Below are 21329 nucleotides of genomic sequence, written 5' to 3'. Positions count from 1 at the left end.
CCACTAACTGCATCCCCACTCCCGGACACTAACCGTGGGCGGTCACGCCTACTCACTTCCTGTCTTCGATACTGCAAGTATGCCAAACTGTTTAGCAGCAAGTTTTCAAATGTTCAAGAATATTTACAAAACCTATGTGTAGTGGTAAAAAAAAAATCACTTTTGAGAGGACTTTGAAAGGCCTAACTAATATATAAAGGTGTGTGTGTATGTGTGTGTGTGTGTGTGTGTGTGTGTGTGTGTGTGTGTGTGTGTGTGTGTGTGTGCGTTCGCTAAAGGAATCCGCACCGTCGCATTTACAATCACGAAATTTTGCACAGACGCTTCGTGTGACTCTGGGAACGTCGTAGACTATGTTTTGATGGGAAAATTTAACCCTCCGCTTTACAATTACTCTCCAAAAAATGTGCCTCCATTAAAGTCAATGGAGATAGGAGTTACAGGTTATTATTAGCAGCTCTGATTGGTTGCTATAGGCAACAAAGGACATTCATAGTATAAGAAGCTTATATGTGAGGTAATATGATGTCAATGGGGAGATGGGGAAAGAGACAGACGGGAAACGAGACAGACAGACAGAGAGACAGACATAGAAATAGATAGACATAGACAGACATGGATAGGGACAGAGAGACACAGACAGACTGGGAGAGAGACAGAGAGACAGTTACTATCCCGGGCAACGCTGGTTACTACAGCTAGTATTTTATAAAATTAGACTTGGAAAACTGCAGCTGTGCGCCAACACACTAAAACACTGTAAACCTTTGAAAGTGATGCACTTCCTTCCATAAATGCATTCAATTTATCATATAAGCAAAAACACAAAGACCCTGCACTTTTTAATAAAATTCTATCCTACTGTATCTAAAACAATCGAACTCTGAACCTCAAGACCCATCTCTTCCAACAAGCCTACAACCTACAATAACCCTCAGTCCAATACACCACTGTGCAACCAGCTCTGTCCTCACCTATTGTACCATCACACATTCCCTGTAGACTGTGAGCCCTCGCGTGCAGGGTCTTCTCTCATATACCAGTCTGTTTTGTACTGTTAATGATTGTTTGTATAATAATAATAATTTTATTCATTTATATAGCGCTATTAATTCCACAGCGCTTTATATACATCAGCAATACTGTCCCCACTGGGGCTCACAATCTAAGGTCCCTATCAGTATATTTTTGAATTGTGGGAGGAAACCCACGCAAACACGGGAAGAACATACAAACTCCTTGCAGATGTTGTCCTTGGTGGGATTTGAACCGAGGACACCAGCGCTGCAAGACTGCAGTGCTAACCACTGAGCGACCGAGCCGCCCGTATACCCTCTTTCACTTGTAAAGCGCCATGGAATAAAGGGTGCTATAATAAAGAAAAATAAATATAAAAGGATTGTGCATGTATAGCTAAAATCTAGTATCATTGGATGCAGGTATAGGGATAGAATAAAGGGCGATATTATAAATAGTTATAGATGTGAGTCACATCAGCTCATTATGAGCCCTAAACATTAAGACCACATCCCCAAAGGGTTTATACAATAACAACAAAATGAAATCATCACCTATACATCGGCATTCTACTGTAATGCCAAAGTATGTGTAGCAATCCATAATTCCAGGGGCAGTGTAATGAATGGTATGTTAATAAATATACAAATTTCTTATGAACAAGAGGATTATCTGAGGAATATTGCTGTACCGCCGGCCATACTTACTACTGCCCTGTATAGCGGTGAACTGGAAACTAGGTGGATATATGTATCAGAAGACATGATGAGATGCCTCGGCCGACTGCGTTTTTAGCTAAATTGACAAGCCACAGAGATGGTGCTGGGAGCGTGTGACATCGCAATCCGGTACAGGGGCCGTAAGAAGATCATTCCTTCCTTCGTATTTTGGAACTGCATAGGTTCTTTCGTCAGGGAATTGCTGCACTGACTTCTCCAGCACCACGATTATATACTACTCATTACTCACAAACAGTTAATGCCTCATTAAATCCTATCTTTGATTTCTAAATCCTAGCTTTGATTTTTGAACACCAAGCTTCATCCAAACTGTAGTTTGTACACTGGAAGGTTAGGATCCCTCTGGATTGCTGTATTAAGGAAGCAGTGTGACTTTTCCAAGGACATTAAGCCACCATTTGTGTGGAAACCTATTTTGCCATTATGGTCGGACCTTCGTGAGGGACTTTGGTTTTTGCTGTATGAGTAGAAGTTTTAATTGGTATGATTTTAGGATGTCTATTTTTATGGCTTTTTAATACAATATTTGGGAAGCAATATTAACAGGCAGCATAACCTCATGATATACAGCTCATGGTTTAAGGTCTACTGTTATATTGTGAACTGTCTTACTGAATTGAAATTTCTATCAACCGTTTATGTACAAAAGAAGTAAAATTATAATTTTTAAATATTTATTTAAAAAAAAAATTGGTTTCATTTTTTGCAGATGACTGTACCAGGAGATCAGAGGGACAACAGACATCTTCATTTTTTAAATCTGAAGACTTTAATATCACACAAGATACAATAGATGTAAAAGCTACTTTTCCAGATATTACTTCGTTTTCCAGTGAAGATCTATCATCTGATTCTTTTAAACAAGTCCTATCTTCTGATTCATCGCAGATTATTAGGAACAATACAAATCAAAGTTCTCTTATAGCAAAAAAGCAATTTTCAAGTACAGAATGTGGAAAAAGCTTTCCCCTGACAGAGTCTCAAAAAGAGAAAAAAAAATCCTGTCCAGAATGTGGGAAATATTTTAACAAGAAATCACATCTTATAAGTCATCAGAGAATTCACACAGGGGAGAAGCCATATTCATGTTTAAACTGTGGGAAATATTTTAACATGAAATCAAATCTTGTAAAACATCAGATAATTCACACAGGGAAGAAGCCATATTCATGTCTAGACTGTGTGAAATGTTTTAGCCACAAAACAAGTCTTGTTAGACACCAGAGAATTCACACAGGAGAGAAGCCATATTCATGTTCAGAATGTGGGAAATGTTTTAACAGGAAATCAGATCTTATTAGACATGAGAGAATTCACACAGGTGAGACGCCATATTTATGTCTAGTCTGCGGGAAATGTTTTAGCCACAAAAGAAGTTTTGTTAGACACCAGAGAATTCACACAGGAGAGAAGGCATATTCATGTTCAGAATGTGGGAAATGTTTTAAAAGGAAATCGGATCTTCTTAGACATCAGAGAACTCACACAGAGAAAAAACAATATTCATGTTCAGATTGTGGGAAATGTTTTAAGCAGAAATCACATCTTGTAAGACATCAGATAATTCACACAGGGGAGAAGCCATATTCATGTTCAGAATGTGGGAAATGTTTTAAAAGGAAATCACATCTGGTAATACATCAGATAATTCACACAGGAGTGAAGCCACATTCATGTTCAGAATGTGAGAAATGTTTTTACACAAAATCAAATCTTGTTACACATCAGAGAATTCACACAGGGGAGAAGCCATACTCATGTTCATATTGTGGGAAATGTTTTAACCAGAAATCACATCTTGTAACACATCAGATAATTCACATAGGGGAGAAGCCATATTCATGTTCTGAATGTGGGAAATGTTTTAACAGGAAATCAGATCTTGTTATACATGAGAGAATTCACACAGGTGAGACGCCATATTTATGTCTAGTCTGCGGGAAATGTTTTAACCACAAAAGAAGTTTTGTTAGACACCAGATAATTCACACAAGAGAGAAGGCATATTCATGTTCAGAATGTGGGAAATGTTTTAAAAGGAAATCAGATCTTCTTAGACATCAGAGAACTCACACAGAGAAAAACCAATATTCATGTTCAGATTGTGGGAAATGTTTTAACCAGAAATCACATCTTGTAACACATCAGATAATTCACATAGGGGAGAAGCCATATTCATGTTCTGAATGTGGGAAATGTTTTAACAGGAAATCAGATCTTGTTAGACATGAGAGAACTCACACAGGTGAGACGCCATATTTATGTCTAGTCTGCGGGAAATGTTTTAACCACAAAAGAAGTTTTGTTAGACACCAGAGAATTCACACAGGAGAGAAGGCATATTCTTGTTCAAAATGAAGGAAATGTTTTAAAAGGAAATCAGATCTTGTTAGACATCAGAGAACTCACACAGAGAAAAAACAATATTCATGTTCAGATTGTGGGAAATGTTTTAAGCATAAATCACATCTTGTAAGACATCAGATAATTCACACAGGGGAGAAGCCATATTCATGTCTAGACTGAGGGAAATGTTTTAGCCACAAAAGAAATCTTGTTAGACACCAGAGAATTCACACAGGAGACAAGCCATATTCTTGTTCAAAATGAAGGAAATGTTTTAACAGGAAATCAAATTTTCTTAGACATCAGAGAATTCACATAGGGAAAAAGCAATAGTTATGTTCAGATTGTGGGAAATTTTTTAAGCAGAAATCACATCTTATAACACATCAGATAATTCACACAGGGGAGAAGCCATATTCATGTTCAGAATGTGGGAAATGTTTTAAGCACAAATCATAACTTGTAAAACGTCAGAGAATTCACACTGGGGAGCAAGTGGGAGACATTTTACAGACAAAATGAACCTTGTTAGAGATGAGAGAAAACACATCAGGAAAAAGAAACGTCTTTATTTAATTGATAGAACAATAAACATGTTTATATTGCAAATTATTTTAATATACAAACCTTTCCTTATTGGTAGGAATATCTGGTGGGATTGAGTTTTTTTTAAAATGACTTTCCAAGTGGAGTATACCCCAAGACAGCATAATAATAATAACAACATATCATAGGTGTCACCAACTTAATCCTACACTTCGGACACTCGGAACCTTTTATTATCCATATCAGACAATTATCTTTGGTGTCTAATGAATACGATGTATAACAAACATTTCCAAAATTCTTTACGCTGTTCAAGTATACTAGATTAGTGTATTTCATTTATTGGTCCTACTACATTCTCTTATTTACTTCTTGCTGGAGCAGAGGTCGGCTCATCCCATGCTTTCATTATGGCAATAAACAACCAGGATTATAATATATTATTACTGCAATTTCTCAGTAACAAACTGTTGTTTGTTACATTTTTAATACATCCCTTTTACCTTTTTAAGGAGTTGAACCACATATAAAGTAGATTTTAATCAATAGATCTTGAATTGAAAAGAAACCGCACAATTAATTGTGTTTATAATAATGTTCCCGTGATGCGAGAATCTTAGAAATGTGCCCCTGCTATGTACTGTGTAATGGATGTGACTTACAATGCAGCAACATGGTCTGATCAGAATACATCTCCTGGGCAGGGGAAGAAACTAAAGAGACTATACAGTCAGAACAGCATGGGATCACAGCTGCTGCTTTCTCTGAGGCAAAACATTGCTTAAAATTAAGCAAGGAAATGTTTTACCTCACAGCAAGAATAAGAATTACAATGTGAAATGCACCTTAGTGCCCCTAGCACATGACGGCAATAACTAGCACTGTAATGGGTAAGCACTTAACACACATATATAGTTGCTACTTTTATTCTGGCTTTTCACAGACTTTATTTTGTTCTTCCTTTTACTTATATCAACCTCTGTGACATTTTTTCTTATGTTACTTGTGGTCTTTATTCACAAATGTGCGATCAGCTTGTATCTGTACTTGGCCATCTTCTAGTGGTTATACCACATCATTACTGAGAGATTTCTGATTTGGATTCTGTCTGTGAACATTATTATTGCCAGCCATCTGTATTTACATGTGTGATCATATATACCTTCGTGCTATCCTATTTGTATTTCTCACATGTTTTTCGTGTTATCACACTTTTTGTATCCTCATCATTGACCTACTACCTTTTTCTTATGTATACCCAATGGATTGTTCCCATTTTTATGACTTTTTCAATAAAATTCTACTTCTACAAAAGTAGGAAAACTTAGTTTAGTAAATGTTTCCTGGGGTCACCGTATGCCACATTTGTATTTTTTATCTCTCCTTGTATCGGGATGTTCTCCAGTTTTTCTGGTCTATGGTCCATATGATTATCTGTGTTTCTAGTTTTTCCAAAAACATCAGCCATAGTACTGTATATGGTAGGGGCACAACTACAAGATTATCTCCACACATACAAAAATGGTGGGAAGAAGTAATTTTCAATCAAATTTTTATTACAAATTTTAAATGGAAATTATAACAAAATTCCCCCATACCTCTCCCTTCCCCTTATATAAAATTCTAGGGTAAGAATATCTACACAGACACCCCCTGTACAGAAATATTAGGGCTACAGCAACATCACATTTTATACAGAAAAATAGCACTACCTTCATAGTTCCCTATACAATCACATATTGATCAGACAAGGTCATCATATTTAGGTACCGTATTTTTTGTTTAGTAAGGCACATCTGATTATAAGATGCAACCGTAAATTTAGGGATAAAAAAGGTAAAAAAAAATGGGGTCCGTCTTATACTCCGTTGATGTCTTAGTGGACGGGGGCGGCAGTGGTGGTAAAGTGGGGTCACAGGAGGAAGGGGAGGTGCTAGAGTAGGGCAATGCTGCACACGCTGCTGGCAGTGGTTGGGCTGTGCTAGCTGCGGAGGCTGTGATGACTGTGTGTGGAGCAGGGCGATGTGGCGGGTGTCACAGATGCTCTGTCGGCAGTGCGGGCTTCAAAGACATGGTGCTAGGAGTCGAGGCATGCGCAGTTTGAGCTCTTAGCCCTGCGCCACCTCTGGGAGCCATGTTCCTTAAGTCCATGGCTGGGAGATCAATTGACCCGAATGCAGTGCATGCGCAGATGAGATCTTGAGCTGAGAGCTCCATCTGCCCATGTGCTGACTCCAGGCACCATTATTTGAAGCCAAAGCATCTGGGTTACCCGCTGCACTGCCCTGCTCCATACAGCCACCGCAGCCTACAGAGTAGTCAACACAGTCCCCACCACAGCTAGCACAGCACCCTCACTGCAGCCAGCACAGCACCCTTCTCCACTTCCCAGTAAGCTACATTAGGATTTTAAGATGCACCCTTCATTTTCCTCCCATATTTTTGGGAGGAAAGTGCGTCTTATAATCCAAAAATACTGTAGTTTCCAATATTCTCAGATGCTCTTTAGATCAACAAGATCAGTGACTGTAAAGACCTCATTTCATACTAACAATTTTGGAAATGTATCCCGCCATGGGGCCCAGATATTTTTTTATAATTGTCTCTAGTGTTTCTTTTCCAATAAATCCTTCTCATCCAGTAATGACTTTGTTAATCACATTTTATAGAAGTGTTTGTCGAAATCCATCTAAATATTATCAATTATGTGCAAGAAACAATAAATGTCCTACCGCAGTTTTACCGTGTGTGTCCAGTGTCATTTCTTTTACAAAGAAACCTTGAGTCTCCGATCAAACCTGCCTCATGTGATCTATTTACAGTTGTAGGTAGGACCACTCAACACCGTCCACCTTTTTATGCAGCGTCCAATGAGAATATGGCCCTACCGCTGTAGTTATCTGATGGGATCTGAAGGTGTGGAAAATGCCTAATATTTATGGAATCGGGTTTTTCAGGCATAAATATTGTTTTATACTGAAGTATGACAGTGGATAATATTTAATCTATAGACCATATAGCTCCAGATCTGCCAAACTTTGAGTTCTCCTGATTCTGTAGATAGACTTTCCAGTTTGGACTGATGATGAAATAAGATAAACTGATTCCCGGTCTCCGATAAGTTAGTTCTCTCACTAAGACCGGGGCCACACGGGGCACTAGTGTTATCCTTGCATGACATTCGGCTCACGCTGGCAGCACATCTGGAGCTGAGTGTCATGCTAGTGTCCCTGCGACTGAGGTCCGACCATGCGAGCGGACCTCAGCTGCAGGGGCGGGCCGACGCTGAGGAGGGGTGGGAGGGATTTATCTCCCTCTCTCCTCCGTAGCCGGCTATTGCGATTCTCGCTCTGCACGCACGGTACACCGGTGTACCGCGAGTGCAGTGCAATTTTTCTCTCGCCCTATACACTTTAATGGGTGTGAGAGAAAGAGTCTCGCATTTGTGGTGCCCCTGACCCGGTCAGGCGCCACTGAGTACTGCTCCCATACTGGGACAGTGCTATCAGGTAATCCTAACGGCCAGAATGAGGTGTGTACGCACAGACACATAGCAATAAGGTCTCCCACACATTTAGAGGGGACCCTTGGGTAGTCTCCAGAGGGGTATAGCTTTCAAATCTCATCAAGGGGTGTAGTGAAGGGGCTGAGAGCTAAAGTGCAGAGGTTGTCAGGAAATGAGTGGAGCGAGCCAGTCTGGTAGTGGAGCGCGGCGGTTGCTAGAGGATACGTGGTTACTAGTCAGACCCTGCGCGGTGTAGTGACAGTTGGCGGGGGAGAATGGTCACCTGGTAGTCAGAGTAAAGAGATGCTCCTGGTGACTAGGCACGTAAGGGGAACAGGTCCCTAGAGCAGACTTCAGCTTTAACTACCTGCTAAACCTGCCGGTGAGGGGAACTACAGGTACCTCACCAACCACACAAAGTCCGAGCCTCAGCAGCAACGCAGGGACACGTAAGGAGACAGAGCATGAAGCCATCTCACCTGGTCCACGCTGCCGGCAAACGGGCCAAACACGGGAGAAAAGGCAGTTGCGACTCCCTGGATAGACCCCCATGGTACTTCAAGTCAGGGGGTGATCTGAACACAGAAGTGCTAGGAAGGCAAGCTAACTGGTTACCCTCAGACTGGCCCAAAGGAGCCCCTGGTTCTTACCTGGTTGATCACAGCAACGCCCGAGTCAGCTCACAGCAACATCAAAGTGAGTAAAAACCAGTTAAGGCTATGTCCGCACGTTGCTTTTTACCTGCTTTTTACCTGCTTTTTGCTGCTTTTTCAACTGCAGCTTTTAATGCCAAAATGGTTGTGCTCTGGTTTTCAAGCAAAGTCTATGGGAATTTGGGTTTCTTGTCCGCACTATGCAGTTGAAACTGCAGCCTTTTTGTTGCAGAACTTTGGTCAAAAACTCAGCTTTGCAGTGCAAAACCCAAATGGCAAAAACAACTGACATGTCAATTGTTTTTGCCACGACACATAAAACTGACAGTACCTGTTGCCATACTAAAGAAGCCCTGTGGCATCCCTGAAGAGGATCATCACCCCTGGGGCATCACACATTCCAATCATAGTATACTGCGATTGTTTTCTCGGTCCCATTAGGGCTGAGAAAATAATCGCTCATGTGTGCTGACACACAGGATAAAATTGGTCCGAGTGGAATGCTATGTTTTATCGCACTCTACCGGCACCGTTTTTCTTGCCGTGTGGCTTAGGCCTAACAAAGTTCTAACAGTTTTCATTTTTTCCAAAAATATATATCTTTTTCCTTTTTAACCTCGTCACAACCCTATGACATACCGGTACGTCATTAGTCTCTTGTGTGATCACATGTTTCCCTGCACGTTGGCTAATCTGATTGACCGATGTACATAAAACAGACTCCGATGGATTGGAGATCCACCTGCGCCTGTTAATTAAATACCACTGTCAGTCTGTGACAGCGGGATTTAGCAGGGTGGCGGCGGGGAACTCGTCATTCTCCACCTCCACTGGTGGCTCCATGACATGATCACGGGGTGTCGTTGCGTTGTCAAGACAGCCGGGTGTCAGCTGAAGACCCTTGTCACTGTCATGATGTAGTTCCTGTGAAAACTGCAAATGGCATTCATAAAAGAGCAGGAAACAAACTGTGGAGCAGAAGCGCAAGATGGGATCTTGCCCGGTAAAGTTGCTTTCAGACATTCAGCATTTCGCCGGATTGCCGGATCCGGCACACTCCAGTACAGTGCAATACTGTACAATGGCATCGTGGCAACCTCCGGTCACATGCTTTGGTCACATGACAGCATGTGACCGGTGGTTGCTGCGATACCATTGTACTGTATTGCAGTCTACTGGAGTGTGCCGTATGCGGCAATCCGGCAAAATGCCAGATGTGTTAAACCACCCTATGGTAACAATAATTAAAAGTAGTTGCACTCACCTATTGGGGTTGTGCCAGTCACAACCCCTATATGCACGTATAGAAATGGCGACAGCCGCAGCCCCGAGTGGAAGCATAATGGTGTATAGGAGAAGAAATTGGGTATATGCCACGCTATCACCAAGCGCACATCCAAGAGCACATCCAAATCTCGCATCCACCCGAATTATAGCAATTCTAGCAAAGAAAGCCGATGTTAATGATTGCATCTCTTTATTCTTTGTACAAGTCAACGCGTTTCAGAGATCACAGTCTCCATCATCAGAACATCAAAGAACAGTATCTACAGTAGATACTGTTCTTGGAAGTCCTGATGAAGGAAACAATCATCTCTGAAACGCGTTGACCTGTACAAAGAATAAAGAGATGGAATAATTAACATCGGCTTCCTTTGCTATAATTGCTATAATTGGGGTGGATGCGAGATTTGGATGTGCTCTTATTGCCAAAATAGGTAATTCTTGCATTTAGATATTTTTCCTTCTTACGCTATTTACAGATCGGAATAATTTATTTGATATTTTGATTGGACTTTTACAAATTCAGCGATGCCAAATATGTTCAGTTGAGTGTCAGATTGGTGAGGGAGATGTCAGTGCCGGCTGATTTTCATGGACGTGTGAAAGAGGCCTAATACTGGGAACAGCTCATCAGCGGAGGTGTCGGGTGTTGCACCCCACCGATCAGACATTCATTATAAGAGTAGACATTCAATGCTAAAGTCCAGGACAACCCAGTTAATATGGTGTCGTCTTTTCATATTCAGGCCGACAGCCTATTACACAACAGAACAAATAAAAAGAACTTATGCCCCAAAAAATGTATTAACCCCTCAGTGACATCTGCAACACCGGCTGATGTCTGTCTCATAATGTCGGTGCGTCCGCAAGTATGATGTTGTTTGTCGTTCCTGCAGCTCCACACATCGCTGTGTGTGAAGCCGAAGGAGCGACAAACATCTCCTTACCTGCGCCCGCCGTCCACCAGCAATGCGGAAGGGAGAAGGTGGGCGGGATGTTTACATCCCGCTCATCTCCGCCCCTCCGCTTTTATTGGCCGCCTGCCGTGTGACGTCGCTGTGACACTGCACGACCCACCCCCTTAGGAAGGAAGGAAGGAGGTGGGTCGCCGGCCAGAGAGACGTCGCAGGGGAGGTAAGTGCGTGTGAAGCTGCCGTAGCGATAATGTTCGCTACGGCAGCTATCACAAGATATCGCATGTGCGATGGGGGCGGGTACTATCGCGCTCAGCATCGCTACCATCAGCTAGCGATGTCGCAGCGTGCAAAGTACCCCTTGGGGCGGATTTAACTGCTCTGTTACGGACAGTCCTTTTTTGTAAAATCTCTGAGGCGAAGAGCGGGGGTAGTGTCATGTCATGCGCCGCTGACCGAGGTGGAGGGAGGAGCGGGGAAGGGGGGGGTGCCGGTGCCAGTGGAGAGAGTGGACGATCATGTGAGCACAAGTATGAGATTTATATACTTCTGGCCACATTCTGATTTGATGTGTCCAGCCTCAAGCCTGCTTTACACGGGACGACCGATCGTGCGATTTCACAATCAATCGTACCCGCACCCGTCGTATGTGCGTTACGGGCAATTGATTGCCCGTGGTGCACAAACTCGTTAGCCCCCCGTCACATGTACTTACCTCCCGGGTGACGTCGCTGAGGGCGGTGAACATCCACTTCCTGAAGTGGGAGGGATGTTCGGCGTCACAGCGACGTCACGCGGCGGCTGGCCAATAGAAGCGGAGGGGCGGAGATGAGCGGGATGTAAACATCCCACCCACCTCCTTCTTTCCACATAGCCGGCGGGAGCCACGGGACGCAGGTAAGCTGTGGTCATCGTTCCCGTGGTGTCACACGGAGCAACGTGTGCTGCCACGGGAACGATGAACAACCGGCCCCATGTTTCTTAAACGATTTTATGAAACCTAGCGACGAGTACATGACTCACGATTTGTTTCGCTAGGAGGTGTCACACAGGCCGACGTCGCAAGCGACGCCGGATGTGCGTCACAAAAACCGTGACCCCGACGATCTATCGCACGATAGATCATCTCGTGTAAAGTACCCTTCAGTCAATTCATTGAGCATGTCTGTTCAGCACATGACCACGTCTATGTAAATTGCATACTTGCAGCTTCATAACCTCCCACTCTCACCGCCGGCACCAGAGAATCCTGACAGTGTGCAGTGTGCACACTGTGAGAATTCAGAAGGCTGCAGTCACAGAGTGACACAAGGAGTGACTGCAGACTCATCACAAATTTGGACAACCCCTTTAATGCTCCTAACAACATAAATAAAAACATAGTAACCCTTAACTTGTCAGACGGCTCAAGACTTTATGAAAGAGATTTCCACTACTTTAACATTCATGAGCTTTCCTTAGGATAAGTCACCAATGTCTGATTGGTCAGGGTCTGGCACCTGGCAACCCTGCCAATTCCCTACTATAGGTGTCGGTGGTGGCAGGTGACCAGAAGTGCTCAATTCTGGACCCGCTCCGTCTTCTGATAGTGGCAGCAGTTTCCTATTAAAATCAATGAGGTGGATGTGCAGTACCCGGCCGCGGACACCATCAGAGGACAGAGCAGATCCAGAAATAAGCATTTCTGACCATCTGCACCAAGAACAGCTGATCAATGGGGGTCCCATTGCGCTCACATCAGAAGCAATGCGCAAGTGGGACCGTGGCCTAATGATGGGACATAGTCAGTATCACAAATAAACATTTACATTCAGGTACCTTATAGATGATGTTGTCTCTAGTCATTTCTTTCTTTTCTTCACCTTGTCCTGATGCCATGATGACTTTTCACATTCACATCTCGTCTCTGCAAATTTAAATCTTCTCCGGTCTTCTGTAACACATCCCGACACGATGCCCCTAAAAGTAGCAGAATGATTATAATACTTCTACTTAAAAACATCTGCCCTACACTGTGCCCCAGAATAAATAATGGCCCCTCACAGTATTCTCTGCACAAAATATGACCCACACTGTCCCTCTTATGGTACATGCCCTCCACATTCCCTCTCTTTCCAAACTGAGCCTACGTTTTACAGTGTCCTTTACACTGTGTCCCCTTATACTGCCCAGTCTTTATACTGTGCCTTCATCACACTCCCCCTCCTTGCTATAACCTCACACTGTCCTCCCATTCTGCCTCCTCTCCATACCAACCCCCTCCACTACCCAGTCTTTATTCTGTGCCCCTCACATACTTCTCATCCCTTACTGTCTCCTCACTACCTCCTGTGTGTCCATATACTTTTCCCCCTCACTCCCCACCCTGCCCACTTGCTCCTCATACCAGGTCACTCTTTATTCTGTGTCCTCAAAATTTCTTTCCAGTTTGCTCCACGTCCTCTCTGTCCCTATGCATCACCCCTCATCCTCTCTGTCCCCGTGCATCACCCCTCATCCTCTCTGTCCCCATGCATTACCCCTCATCCTCTGTCCCCATGCATCACTCCTCATCCTCTCTGTACCCATGCATCACCCCTCATCCTCTCTGTCCCCTATGCATGAAACCTCATCCTCTCTCTCCCCATGCATGAAACCTCATCCTCTCTCTCCCCACACTGTGTCCAAAGATACTTCCCCCTCCCCATCCTCTCTTCCCACTATAATCTGTCCACAGATCGTTCCCTCCCCACCCTCTCCCACCATACTGTGTATATAGATATTGCCCCCTTCCCACCCTCTGTCCCCCCAAAGTGTGTCCACAGATGGTTCCCATTCCCTACCCTCTGTCCCCCCATAGTGTGTCCACAAATACAGTTAGGTCCAGAAATATTTGGACAGTGACACAAGTTTTGTTATTTTAGCTGTTTACAAAAACATGTTCAGAAATACAATTATATATAATATGGGCTGAAAGTGCACACTCCCAGCTGCAATATGAGAGTTTTCACATCCAAATCGGAGAAAGGGTTTAGGAATCATAGATCTGTAATGCATAGCCTCCTCTTTTTCAAGGGACCAAAAGTAATTGGACAAGGGACTCTAAGGGCTGCAATTAACTCTGAAGGCGTCTCCCTCATTAACCTGTAATCAATGAAGTAGTTAAAAGGTCTGGGGTTGATTACAGGTGTGTGGTTTTGCATTTGGAAGCTGTTGCTGTGACCAGACAACATGCGGTCTAAGGAACTCTCAATTGAGGTGAAGCAGAACATCCTGAGGCTGAAAAAAAAGAAAAAATCCATCAGAGAGATAGCAGACATGCTTGGAGTAGCAAAATCAACAGTCGGGTACATTCTGAGAAAAAAGGAATTGACTGGTGAGCTTGGGAACTCAAAAAGGCCTGGGCGTCCACGGATGACAACAGTGGTGGATGATCGCCGCATACTTTCTTTGGTGAAGAAGAACCCGTTCACAACATCAACCGAAGTCCAGAACACTCTCAGTGAAGTAGGTGTATCTGTCTCTAAGTCAACAGTAAAGAGAAGACTCCATGAAAGTAAATACAAAGGGTTCACATCTAGATGCAAACCATTCATCAATTCCAAAAATAGACAGGCCAGAGTTAAATTTGCTGAAAAACACCTCATGAAGCCAGCTCAGTTCTGGAAAAGTATTCTATGGACAGATGAGACCAAGATCAACCTGTACCAGAATGATGGGAAGAAAAAAGTTTGGAGAAGAAAGGGAACGGCACATGATCCAAGGCACACCACATCCTCTGTAAAACATGGTGGAGGCAACGTGATGGCATGGGCATGCATGGCTTTCAATGGCACTGGGTCACTTGTGTTTATTGATGACATAACAGCAGACAAGAGTAGCCAGATGAATTCTGAAGTGTACCGGGATATACTTTCAGCCCAGATTCAGCCAAATGCCGCAAAGTTGATCGGACGGCGCTTCATAGTACAGATGGACAATGACCCCAAGCATACAGCCAAAGCTACCCAGGAGTTCATGAGTGCAAAAAAGTGGAACATTCTGCAATGGCCAAGTCAATCACCAGATCTTAACCCAATTGAGCATGTATTTCACTTGCTCAAATCCAGACTTAAGACGGAAAGACCCACAAACAAGCAAGACCTGAAGGCTGCGGCTGTAAAGGCCTGGCAAAGCATTAAGAAGGAGGAAACCCAGCATTTGGTGATGTCCATGGGTTCCAGACTTAAGGCAGTGATTGCCTCCAAAGGATTCGCAACAAAATATTGAAAATAAAAATTTTTTGTTTGGGTTTGGTTTATTTGTCCAATTACTTTTGACCTCCTAAAATGTGGAATGTTTGTAAAGAAATGTGTACAATTCCTACAATTTCTATCAGATATTTTTGTTCAAACCTTCAAATTAAACGTTACAATCTGCACTTGAATTCTGTTGTAGAGGTTTCATTTCAAATCCAATGTGGTGGCATGCAGAGCCCAACTCGCGAAAATTGTGTCACTGTCCAAATATTTCTGGACCTAACTGTAGTTCTCTACCCCACCCTATTCTGTGTATATAGATTTTGCCCCTTCACACCCTGTCCCCCCACAGTGTGTCCACAGATGGTTCCCATTCCCTACCCTCTGTCCCCCCCATAGTGTGTCCACAGATAGTGCCCTCCCCCACCCGCTCTCCCCCGTACTGTTTCATAAATACTCCCCTCTCACCCCATAATGTTCCTCCATGTCTTCAGCTCCACAGTGGAGCACTTATCAGCTTTTCTCTGCCGCCTCCACGCTGCGGCACTGGCTTCCAGGTCAGCAGCGTGATCAGCTGACCTGATTACATGAAGCCATCATGCTGACCGGGAAGTCAGCGCCAGGGATCACCGCTCCAATTGTCCTCGCGTCTGACTGATACAAGGACAATTGAGCAGTGGGAGTCGCGCGCTGCACTTTCTATGAGTGCGGCTGTCAGCGTGACAGCCACGCTCAGAGAATAGCGGCTCCCACCCCGGCAGACTTCCACACCGCCACATCAGGCAGCCCGACAGCGCCTCGTTATCTCCCCCCTAGATACGCCTTTGGCTTGTGCCTCCGCTCCACAAATGGCTAATTTGTATAGTTTACACATTAGCCATGTGGACAGAGCTAGAGGTGCTCTTCAGATTTTCCGGTACGCCGTACCGGCTCGTACCACAGCAAAAAAAGCACTGGCGGTTTGTAGTCTCAGGGCATAGTCTCTAATGCTGTCCTGGGGACGCTGCCTGCTGTTGTAAAATGGCATCCTTAGCTCCGCCTCCGTGCGGGTCTCAAAGGCTACTTGCAGTTTATCAAATATGACGGGTACCAAGGCCCGATCCTTGTCAGTCCATGTTGTGACGACATGGACACTCAGTGCCTAGCATGGGTTAAAGTTTCTTAAATTCAGCCAGACGTATTGTTCTTCTGTGTGTTAACTCATGTTTGCTAAACTATTGTTTGGGACCAGACCTTTCGGAGCATTCATTGTAATGTAGTTGTGTAGTGCTAATCTAATGTAAATTACCTTAGTAGCCATTGTCAAGTCTGTGACTTGCAGACTTCATGTAAAAATCCTCAGTCTTTCTATCCACATCATTTAAATGAACATTATCCATGCAGCTTGAAATTCATCCAATAAGAGAAGAACCTTGTACAACCAATCCGACAAGGGCACAGTTTATCCTAAGGGAAGGTTATGGCTATAAAAGGGATTTCTTTAAGTCACCAGTGGTTGATGGATGTGCATGATCCAGTCTAAGCTCTTAGGAGCTGGCTAGGCGATCAGGACCAAGATACCTTGTGGACTCGGTCTAGGGACTTTGGCTCCGACTAGAGGATCACTTGGCTACATAGCTTCAACCTAGGGACTCCGGTTCTGATTGGAGACCATATCCACAGTCTAGGGATTTTGACTCCAGCTGCCAGGATTATATCATCATACTAGAGACTAGAGATGAGCGAACCGGTCGCGGTTCGGCTCGAGGTTGGTTCGCCGAACGGACCTCCCGTTCGAGTTCGGTTCGTCGAACGTTCGACGAACCGAACTCGAACTGCATAGGAAACAATGGCAGGCAATCACAAACACAGAAAAACACCTAGAAAACACCCTCAAAGGTGTCCTAAAGGTGACAAACAACTCAAACACATTGGAAAGTGACAAGGACATATACTCATGCGAAAACAAAACAGCTGGACAAGGAAAAAGAGGAGGACACACAGATATAGGCATGGCACGCCCTTCTAAAATCATGTAAAACACCGCAAGGTGACTCCAAGCGGAGTCTCCATTTTTTCCAAAAATTGGGCCACACACACACCCACCCCTTCAGTGGCAGCAGTTGTGCCCCAGTTGTACACTTCACAGCTACATTTGCATCAAGCACATTCAAAAATACGCCATTCTTATCCGTCCCCAGGATGACACCGGGGTAGGTAGCAAAGTCTTTCCTGATCCCAGCTCTGTTCATCTTGGCTTCTTTTAAAAACACATCAAGCAAGGGTTACTCCAAGCGGAGTCTCCCTTTTTTTCCAAAAATTGGGCCACACAGACACCCACCCCATCAGTGGCAGCACTTGGGCCCTAGTTGCAAACAGGATGTTTTGATTTGCATCAAGCACATTCAAAAATACGCCATTCTTATCCGTCCCCAGGATGACACCGGGGTAGGTAGCAAAGTCTTTGCTGATCCCAGCTCTGTTCATCTTGGCTTCTTTTAAAAACACATCAAGCAAGGGTTACTCCAAGCGGAGTCTCCCTTTTTTTCCAAAAATTGGGCCACACAGACACCCACCCCATCAGTGGCAGCACTTGGGCCCTAGTTGCAAACAGGATGTTTTGATTTGCATCAAGCACATTCAAAAATACGCCATTCTTATCCGTCCCCAGGATGACACCGGGGTAGGTAGCAAAGTATTTCCTGATCCCAGCTCTGTTCATCTTGGCTTCTTTTAAAAACACATCAAGCAAGGGTTACTCCAAGCGGAGTCTCCCTTTTTTCCAAAAATTGGGCCACACAGACACCCACCCCATCAGTGGCAGCACTTGGGCCCTAGTTGCAAACAGGATGTTTTGATTTGCATCAAGCACATTCAAAAATACGCCATTCTTATCCGTCCCCAGGATGACACCGGGGTAGGTAGCAAAGTCTTTCCTGATCCCAGCTCTGTTCATCTTGGCTTCTTTTAAAAACACATCAAGCAAGGGTTACTCCAAGCGGAGTCTCCCTTTTTTCCAAAAATTGGGCCACACAGACACCCACCCCATCAGTGGCAGCACTTGGGCCCTAGTTGCAAACAGGATGTTTTGATTTGCATCAAGCACATTCCAAATCCACAAGCATTTACTCTCCCCAGGATGACACAGGGGTAGTAAATTCCTTCTGGATCCATGACTTGTTCATTTTGATGAACGTCAGTCTGTCCACATTGTCACTGGACAGACGCGTGCGCTTATCTGTCAGCACACACCCAGCAGCACTGAATACACGTTCAGAGACAACGCTGGCAGCTGGACACGACAAAATCTCCAAGGCGTAACTGGAGAGCTCTGGCCATTTTTCTATGTTTGAAGCCCAAAAGGAGCAAGGCTCCAGTTGCACAGTCATGGCATCGATGTTCATTTGGAGATACTCCTGTATCATCCTCTCCAGCCGTTGAGTATGTGTCAGACTTGTTGTCTCTGGTGGCCTTGCAAAAGAGGGTCTAAAAAAATTATGAAAAGATTCCATAAAATTGCTGTTACCGGCACCAGATACGGTCCTACTGGTACGGGTAGACTGGTGAAGATGACGAGACCGTCCCATGTTTGTCAAGTTACAACTGGGAGATTCCCTCCCTGCACCTGCACGGTTGTTTGGTGGAAAAGCCGAGCTAAGATCGAGTAACAGCTTCTGCTGATACTCCTGCATACGTGCGTCCCTTTCTATGGCTGGAATTATGTCACAAAATTTGGACTTGTACCGGGGATCTAATAGTGTGGCAATCCAGTAGTCATCATCACTTCTAATTTTGACAATACGACTGTCATGTTGGAGGTAGTGCAACAAAAAGGCACTCATGTGTCTTGCGCAGCCATGCGGACCAAGTCCACGCTGTGTTTGTGGCATAGAGGTGCTACCCGTTCTTTCTTCCTCTGACATCTCCCCCCAACCTCTTTCAACTGAAATTTGACCAAGGTCTCCCTCATCCGCTGAGTCTTCCATGTCCATGGACAGTTCGTCCTCCATTTCTTCATGTTCTCCTGCACCTTGCTCAACATTTCGCCTGCTACTATGCGCCCTTGTCGATCCCTGTTCCCCATGGTCCCATGCCTGCTGCGTTGGTGATGATGAACGTCTGGACCTTGGTGATGTTGTTGTCCCTTGCACATATGAATCCTCCTGTAGTTCCTCCCCTTCATGTTGTCCCACCACCTGACTCCGAATAGTGTTTAGCGTGTGCTCCAGCATGTAAATGACTGGAATCGTCATGCTGATAATGGCATTGTCAGAGCTAAACATATTCGTCGCCATGTCGAAACTGTGCAGAAGGGTGCATAGGTCCTTGATCTGAGACCACTCCATCAGGGTGATCTGCCCCACCTCTGCATCTCGTTGGCCCAGGCTATACGTCATGACGTATTGCACCAGGGCTCTGCGGTGCTGCCACAGTCGCTGTAACATGTGGAGAGTTGAATTCCAGCGTGTCGCCACATCGCATTTCAGGCGATGAACCGGCAGGCCGAAAGACTTCTGTAGCGATGCAAGTCGCTCAGCTGCGGCGCTTGAACGCCGGAAGTGAGCAGACAGTTTTCGTGCCCTGTTCAGAAGGCCATCTAGGCCGGGATAGTGTGTTAAAAATTGCTGCACGACAAGGTTCAACACGTGAGCCATACAAGGTACGTGTGTCACCTTGCCCAGGCGAAGGGCCGCACCCAGGTTTGCAGCATTGTCGCACACGGCCTTACCAGGCTGCAGGTTGAGTGGAGACAACCATTTATTAAACTCGGACCGCAGAGCTGACCACAACTCCTCAGCTGTGTGACTCTTATTACCAAGACATGTCAAGCTAAAGACCGCCTGATGCCGTTGCGCTCGGCTGCCAGCATAGTAATGAGGCGTGCGTGATTCCTTCTGCGCAGTGAGAACGCTGGTGGCCTGACCAGGCAGGCTTGGGGCGGAGGTGGAGGACCCAGATGAGGTGGAGGATGCAGAAGCTGTGGCGGAACTTGGACAGACAGAGGATTGACACACAAGTCGTGGGGACGGCAAGACTTGTGCAGCAGACCCTTCACCATCTATCACCATAGTTACCCAGTGCCCAGTCAGCGACATGTAACGTCCCTGTCCATGCTTACTGGTCCAAGTATCGGTGGTGAAATGCACCCGTTCACACACAGAGTTTCTCAAGGAAGCGGTGATGTTGTGTGCGACATGCTGGTGTAGCGCGGGCACACCTTTCTTAGAGAAGTAGTGGCGACTAGGCATCTGGTACTGGGGCACAGCGACAGACATAAGGTCTCTAAAATCCTGTGTGTCCACTAGGCGGAAAGGCAGCATTTCGGTAGCCAACAGCTTACAGAGGGATAGAGTCAACCTCTTAGCTTTGTCATGGGTCGGAGGAAGTGGCCTTTTATTTGACCACATCTGAGGGACAGAGATCTGGCTGCTGTGTGTAGACGGTGTTGAGTAGGGTGTCCCTGGAAAAATGCAGGTTTGTGAGGAAAGTGCAGGCGGAGACATGATGTTGCCTTCATCCAACGTTGGTGCTATCGATGTCTGAGAGAGCTGTACACACTCACTTGTTTCCCCTTCCAAACCAACTGACGACCTTACAAGCAAACTGCCTGTTGCGGTTACAGTGGTGGAAGTTTTGCGTGGAAAAACAGGTGTGACAGCTGTCCCCACAGTCCTAGAAGATGAAGAGCGCGCGGATGCACTGGAAGGGGCGGGCGGTGGATGGTTCGCTCCGCTAGCCGGCATTGCAGCACGGTGAGCTTCCCACCGGGACTTATGATATTTATTCATGTGACGATTCATGGAAGAAGTTGTCAAACTGCTGAGGTTTTGACCTCTACTAACAGAATCATGACAAATGTTACATATCACATGAGTTGGGCGATCTTTTTCGATGTGAAAAAAGGCCCAGGCTAGGCAAGGCTTAGAGGCCATGCGACCTGTTGATCCACCCCGAATAATGCTCATAGGCAGAGTGGTGGCTGAGGATGCAGTTGTAGACGTGCTACCAGTGCTCCGACTCTGTCCAGGAAGGCGCAAGGTAACTTCGTCGTCGGTTGCATCCTCCTCCACCGCCTCTGTTGACCTCCTCGAGTGCCTGACTGGGGGTTGACAGTAGGTGGGATCTAG

The 21329-nt window shown here is 45.0% G+C and overlaps 1 pseudogene; it reads left to right on the top strand.

Annotated features, from left to right (window-relative positions):
* The first annotated feature begins 2870 nt into the window (after window positions 1–2870).
* On the top strand, window positions 2871–4422 carry LOC142312865 (uncharacterized; annotated as a pseudogene).
* The last annotated feature ends 16907 nt before the right edge of the window (window positions 4423–21329 follow it).

Source organism: Anomaloglossus baeobatrachus, chromosome 5 (assembly GCF_048569485.1).
Source record: "Anomaloglossus baeobatrachus isolate aAnoBae1 chromosome 5, aAnoBae1.hap1, whole genome shotgun sequence".
In the NCBI taxonomy this organism is placed as follows: domain Eukaryota; kingdom Metazoa; phylum Chordata; class Amphibia; order Anura; family Aromobatidae; genus Anomaloglossus; species Anomaloglossus baeobatrachus.
This window is presented reverse-complemented; position numbering and strand designations above follow the sequence as displayed.